Source organism: Etheostoma spectabile, chromosome 21 (assembly GCF_008692095.1).
Source record: "Etheostoma spectabile isolate EspeVRDwgs_2016 chromosome 21, UIUC_Espe_1.0, whole genome shotgun sequence".
NCBI lineage: Eukaryota > Metazoa > Chordata > Actinopteri > Perciformes > Percidae > Etheostoma > Etheostoma spectabile.
Window position 1 is genome coordinate 7755348 of NC_045753.1, and position 6207 is coordinate 7761554.

Genomic DNA, 6207 nt, shown 5'->3' on the forward strand with positions numbered 1-6207 from the left:
GGGCATCAAACTCCACGTGCAACTGGATTTTGGACTTTCTTACCAACAGACCAGATTTGATCAGGCTCAACTGCTCACGTCCATCACAACTAAACACTGGTGTACCCACAGGGCGTGTGTTGAGCCCGTTTCTCTACTCCTCTTCACCTCCGACGCAGCCTGTGTACGAATCTAATTCCATCATCAGGTTTGCGGACAACACTACGGTGATGGTCTTCAGCAACAACGATGAGACTGCTATAGGGAAGAGATCAAGCACCGGCCACATGGTGCACTGAAAATAACCAGTCCTAACACCACCAAAACGAAGGAGCTCAGTGGACTTCAGAAAAGCGCAAAGAGGCACGCACGAACACCACACATCAAGGAATGGCTGTTGAGGTGTCTCCAGTTTCAAGTTTGTGGGATCTACATCTCGGCGGACATGTCCTGGTCAACCAACACTCACTGCCTGGTCAAGAAGGCTCACCAGCGCCTTTTCTTCTGAGGACACTGAGGAAGATCAGCTCCTCAACTATCCTGGTGAACTTCTATTGCTGTGCTATAGAAGCATCTGACCAACTGTGCAACAGTGTGGTATGGGAGCTGTTCTGTTGCAGAGCGCAAGAGGCACTGCAACGGGTGGGTGAAACCGCCAGGCATCACTGGACAATACATAATGTCACCTGCACTGGTGACTGTTACTATAGTAACAACTGTTTATACTGCAACATTTTTGCATACTTACCTTTTTCACTACTTACATTTCAATTTGCCTGCTGACTGTTCATTTACAGTACCAATTTTACATATACATGCAAAACTGTACTTTAACTGTAATATGCAATTACTTTCTACTGCACTTTAATTCAGATAGTTTCTGCCCAAACTTATTGTACTACCTAAATCATGTTAACTGCTCATTTAGCCAACTAATTATTCTATCTGGAAATTCTGTCTATAATAATAGCCGCCTGATATATATATTATAGTAATACTCACCTGTAAACTCTGTAAACCAGTATAGTAGTTATTGCACATATTGTAGAAATTCTACTTATAGCAATATCCACGGTATATTAATTCAGTACATTCTAGCTGTAAATCTTGCTCACAATATTGTTGTCTATATTTTATATTCATAGGACAAACCCATGTGTAAAATTCTGTTATAATGTATTCATTCTATATTTATCAGTACATATCCATGTCCTACACTTACGGAACCATTGTATATCCTGCACTTACTGCTATTGCACTTCTGGTTAGACCCAAACTGCATTTTGTTGCCTTGTCCTGTACCTGTGTAATGACAATAAAGTTGAATCTAATCTAATCTAATCTAATATTATACTAGGAATCAAACCCGGCTGTGTGGTATCATGCTATCTTATTTTGTTTATATGTCTCTGTTTTGCTATTTATTGTGATTGTTATTAAAGAACCGGCCCGTCAGACACCGCCTACCAAGACCCTGGGTCTGTCCGAGGTTTCTGCCTAAAAGGAAGTTTTTCCTCGCCTTGTTGCTTGCTGAGGAGACTACTAGAACTGTTGGGTCCTGTGAAATTTGGAGTGTGGTCTATCTGTATAGTGTTTGAGATAACTCTTGTTATGAATGAACTATAAATAAATGAATTGAAAATTGAATTGAACGTTATATGTTTGTTTGTTTCATCAAGGCAAATTCCATGTAGTTCCATACTGTGCAATGAACGCTTTCAGATTCTTATGCCCAGTCAAGAATAGGGGCGAAAAAAAAAACTACTCTGCCCCCAACTTTGCCAGTGATCAGCAGTACTTACTTAAAACAATTTTAATATTATGAAGAACAGTTCAGAGGCTGTTTGTACAAAGCTTGAAAGTTAATATTATGACAAGAGTGCCCAGAGGTGAGATGGAGAGTGCGGAGGGGAAAACACTGGCTGCATGGCTACTGACTATCCACCACAGACCACAGTATGTGAGGCTCCATCACTGTGTGTCGACGTGGTGCACTGCAGCACAGGGCCCTCAGGGTACGGTGCTCCCCCTTCTTTTCACCTCTACACCTCAGACTTCACTCACAACACACCACGCCACACCAGAAGTTCTCCGATGACACTCATGACGTTCACGACCTTAACTGGACTGTAACACCAATGCACTCTACAAGGGGGCCAGAGTTGCCTCCATCTGCTGGGGAGGCTCAGGTCCTTTGGGGTGGCAGGACTTCCTCAGGACTTTTCATGACTCTTGTGGTGGCCTCTGCCAACCTTTATGCTTGGTCTGCTGGAGGGGGGCAGCTTGGACTGGGACATGAGCAGACTCAATAGACTGATCAGGAGACTGTTCAGGATATAGCAAAAATATCCTGGAGTGTCCTCTGGACCCATAGAGAAAGTGGGGAAGAGAAGGATTTTAGCTAAGCTGACATCCATCATGGACAACACCTCTCACCCCCTACACAAACTGTGGGTCCCTGAGCAGCTCAGCAGAGACATGATAGCAGACGGTGTAAGACGGGAGAGAAACGCAGGGCGTTCCTCCCGGCCGCTGTCAGACTCTACAACACCTGCACTACTGAAATGTTGTAGTTTCGTTCCCGTTTTCATTTACTCCACACAATCTTATATCTGTATTTATATTTTCCATTCAAGTTACTTACTTTTTCAATATTATTTTGGTCAAGGTAATCTAATTATATTAGTGTTACCTACTTTTGTATATTACTTTAATTACATATCAATCAATAATCAATTTATTTTAACGTCACTCACTAACACTGCAATATGGTTTCTGTACATATGGCAACCGCACTTTACAATATCTTTTGGACGCCACTTTACATTCAGCCATTCCTCTCGATTGTCTGTGTTGTTGTTTGTTTGTGTGTTTTTGTTTGTTTGCTTCTATTATAGAAAATGCTGTTGTAATAAGGGAATTTCCCCGTGTGGGATGAATACAGTTTAATCATCTAATTAATCTAATACTTGACTAAATTTGCAGGGGTCAAGTCATTCATAGTACTTATTAAGGGCCTACCATGTGATATTGTGCTTGTTAAAAGAAATAAAAAGAAAAGGACTTCCAATGTGCCACTGAAAGAAACAAAAAAACAATTAAAATCTCCTGGAAAGGCAAAGGGGATGTTGAAGCTTGAGATACTTACTGATCACAGATATACAAACAGAGTAAGACAAAACATTCTTTCAGGGTAAGCTTTAAATGCTTTCAAGTTTAAAAAGTGCTTAAATGGTGCACGTTCCCCAACAAATGGAAAAAACAATGGACACTGTAGCAGTTGCCACCTCTGCCAGGCGCAACCACAAAACTTTGGTTAAAAACAAACATAAAGACTTTAATAGTATTTATTGCTTCCCTCATTACACCTACCCTGGACCCAAATACAAAAGAGTCTTTTAAGGGGGCAATGAGAACGCAAATTGTTATATTACCTTTTGCCAAATTTATGGTATCCAAGTGCTGTAAGTGACTAAATCAACAATGATTTGACTGTTATTTTAAGTACACAGTATAAATGTCAATCATTCGTGTTACACCTTTTAACTCTCAGTTCAACCATTTCTACAAATTTTCCTGGTTTTGGAATATAGAGCCAATAGACCTGTTTACTTAAAAGTAGACCCTGTTTACTTAAAAGAGACCCTGTTTTGGAATAAAAAATAAAATTATCTATGAATTATTTGACTTTAATATTAGTTTGACTATTTGATTTATTACAGAGAGGTATTATGTCAAGTTTAGTGAGGATGCTGTTTTGAAATCAGTTGAATTTTTAAATGGCAGCCCATAATCACACTGTTGACCACTGGGTCAAATTTGATCCATCTGGTTTATTAAATATTATTATGGATCTCAAACTAATCTGATTACACTTTAATAACAACTTAATCCAAACACATTTAACGCCATTTTTTTATTCCATTGAAATTTAAGGCCGATAAGGACAGATCATAATTGAACTAAATTGGATGTGGTGGCTTGTCTCCCCTTTGCTGAGTGAAATTTGTGGTTGCAACATCCTCGTAAAAGTCGGGATTTTTAAAGAATTTCCATGCGTAAAAAAGTGCCCAGTTTTCCGCAACCTTTGGACCATCGTGTGATTGTGCGTAACGCTCCCAAGGCTTGTGAGACTGCGTTTAAGGACCTCGATAGTAGCACGAAATATCACATGGACAAAGTACAGGCGAGTGCCTGCATCCAAACACCTGCGCACTTAAATGTCTGACGGAGCAATAGGATTCCAATCCACTACCGGTTATTGGACTTAATTAACCTATTGGGACAATAATAAATAGCCCTACAATTCCTGGACCTGTGTATTGCAACCATTAACAGCATGGCAGATGTGCATTGCTCGAAGATTAGCAAGAGGTAGGCCTATGCGTCGTGAGCGGGTTTTTGGGCCCCGGTGATTTTTGATCCATGGTAGTGGGTACCCAGCTAACAATTTTTGGTTCCAGAACGTTCTGGGAACGTTCGTTTTTGGTTGTGGGAACGTTCCTGAAGGTTTGTTGGTTTAGTTTGGTTGTCTGCTGGTTAATGGAAGGTTTTCTTAACGTTCCGGGAAGTTCGTTTTTGGTTATCGCGAACGTTCTCGGAACGTTTCTACTACGTTCTCTAAAGTTACAACCTTTAGAGAACGTTAGGCGAACGTTCCGAAAACGTTGCAACTTTAGCGAACGTTAGGGGAACGGTTCCCTTAACGTTGCAACCTTTAGCGAACGTTAGGGGAACGTCCTTAGCGTTGCAACCCTCAGCGAACGTTACGGAAACGGTTCTCTAACGTTAGGGGAACGTTCGCTGTAAACAAAAACGAACGTTCCAGAACGTTAAGAAACCTTCCAATTAACCAGCAGACAACCAAACTACAACCAAAACAAACCTTCAGGGAACGTTCCCAGAACGTAAGAAAAGCTTATTCCCTAACCTTAAACAACACCCATACTCTAGGTGGTGTATGTACTGTATAAATAACACACGTACATACATACAAAAGTTATATTAGTAGGAGGAATGAACAGGCAAACTTGATGGCATTCAAACTTTATATCAAACAAGGAAAAAGAAACAAAAGATAAGGTGTAGGTAATGTAGTGCAAGATGCTAAAGATGGGTTTGTAAAGTGGCTGCAAAAGTCACTAAACAAATATAATAAAAAGTTAAAAAGGGCTCCATGGGCAGTCCTTCTCAGCTGGCTATAAAGAAATAAAACAAAGTAGACGTAAATACTAAGAATGAACAATTAAACATTTCTTTTTGATGAACTTTCTTATGAAAATAATGCGAAACTTAATTACCGTGTGTGTGGGGCAAACTTCAGATTGCCCAATCAAATCCTCCGTCTTGCAGCGTCAGCGCAGGGAAGTTTCTGGAGGCGCTAGAGTAGAAGTACAAAATGACAGCAAAGTTATAGGTCAAATTAAAACCTCTTGTCAGCCAGCGAAGCATATACTAATGGGAAGAATAAAATAAACATGCCTGTTATAACCTGCATACAGCAGGTCCTGGAAGGCTTTCTTGTCTTTCTTCCCCGCAGGCTGTACTGTCAGCAGCATGCGGCGGACGGCATCACTCCAGTACAACCACCGAAGGGTTGACCGGAAAAATTGCTGTAAAACATATAGTAACAGATTATGATACAGTGTAGAGCTTGTACAATCTCTTGTAAGAGAAGTCCAGTTCAGTTAAGATATTAGATTTTACTGCAATTATATAGTGTGTTGTCTTAGGGCAGAACTATGGCCACTTATTTCCATATGTTCTCCTCTCCATACACACATACATACATCCATACATACATACAAAAACGTGAGCAACGAGTCTACTTCATTTGATCTCCATGTCTGAGCACCTCCTCTGGTGAGTTCTTTGTTTAAAACAACAAAAAGTTGTGTTACTCTAGTGATCCTTGCCATTAAATTGTACTTCTTTGCAACTACAAAATCAAAGCAACTGTACCTTCAACTGTGTCCCAGATGAAGAGTGGCAGTCCGTGGTAGGGTCACAAAGACTCATCCTGCTCTGGGCAACCAGCTGGTTTCCTGCATGGCGTTGATACATATAAAAAATAAATTATATGATTTTTTATAAGATGAAGTTGATAGGTTGCTGCCATGCCATTACAAATATGAACCTATTCTTATATCCAGCAAAATATAATAAAACAACTTACATGCAGGTGGTGGAGGAAGTGTTATCTGCTGAGCTGAAAAAAGACAGGAAGAG

General features: G+C 40.3%; 1 pseudogene; it reads right to left on the bottom strand.

Moving 5' to 3' along the window:
* LOC116671589 (histone acetyltransferase p300-like) overlaps positions 1 to 5997 on the bottom strand; it is a 12737-nt pseudogene extending 6740 nt beyond the window's left edge.
* Between the last annotated feature and the right edge of the window lie 210 nt (positions 5998 to 6207).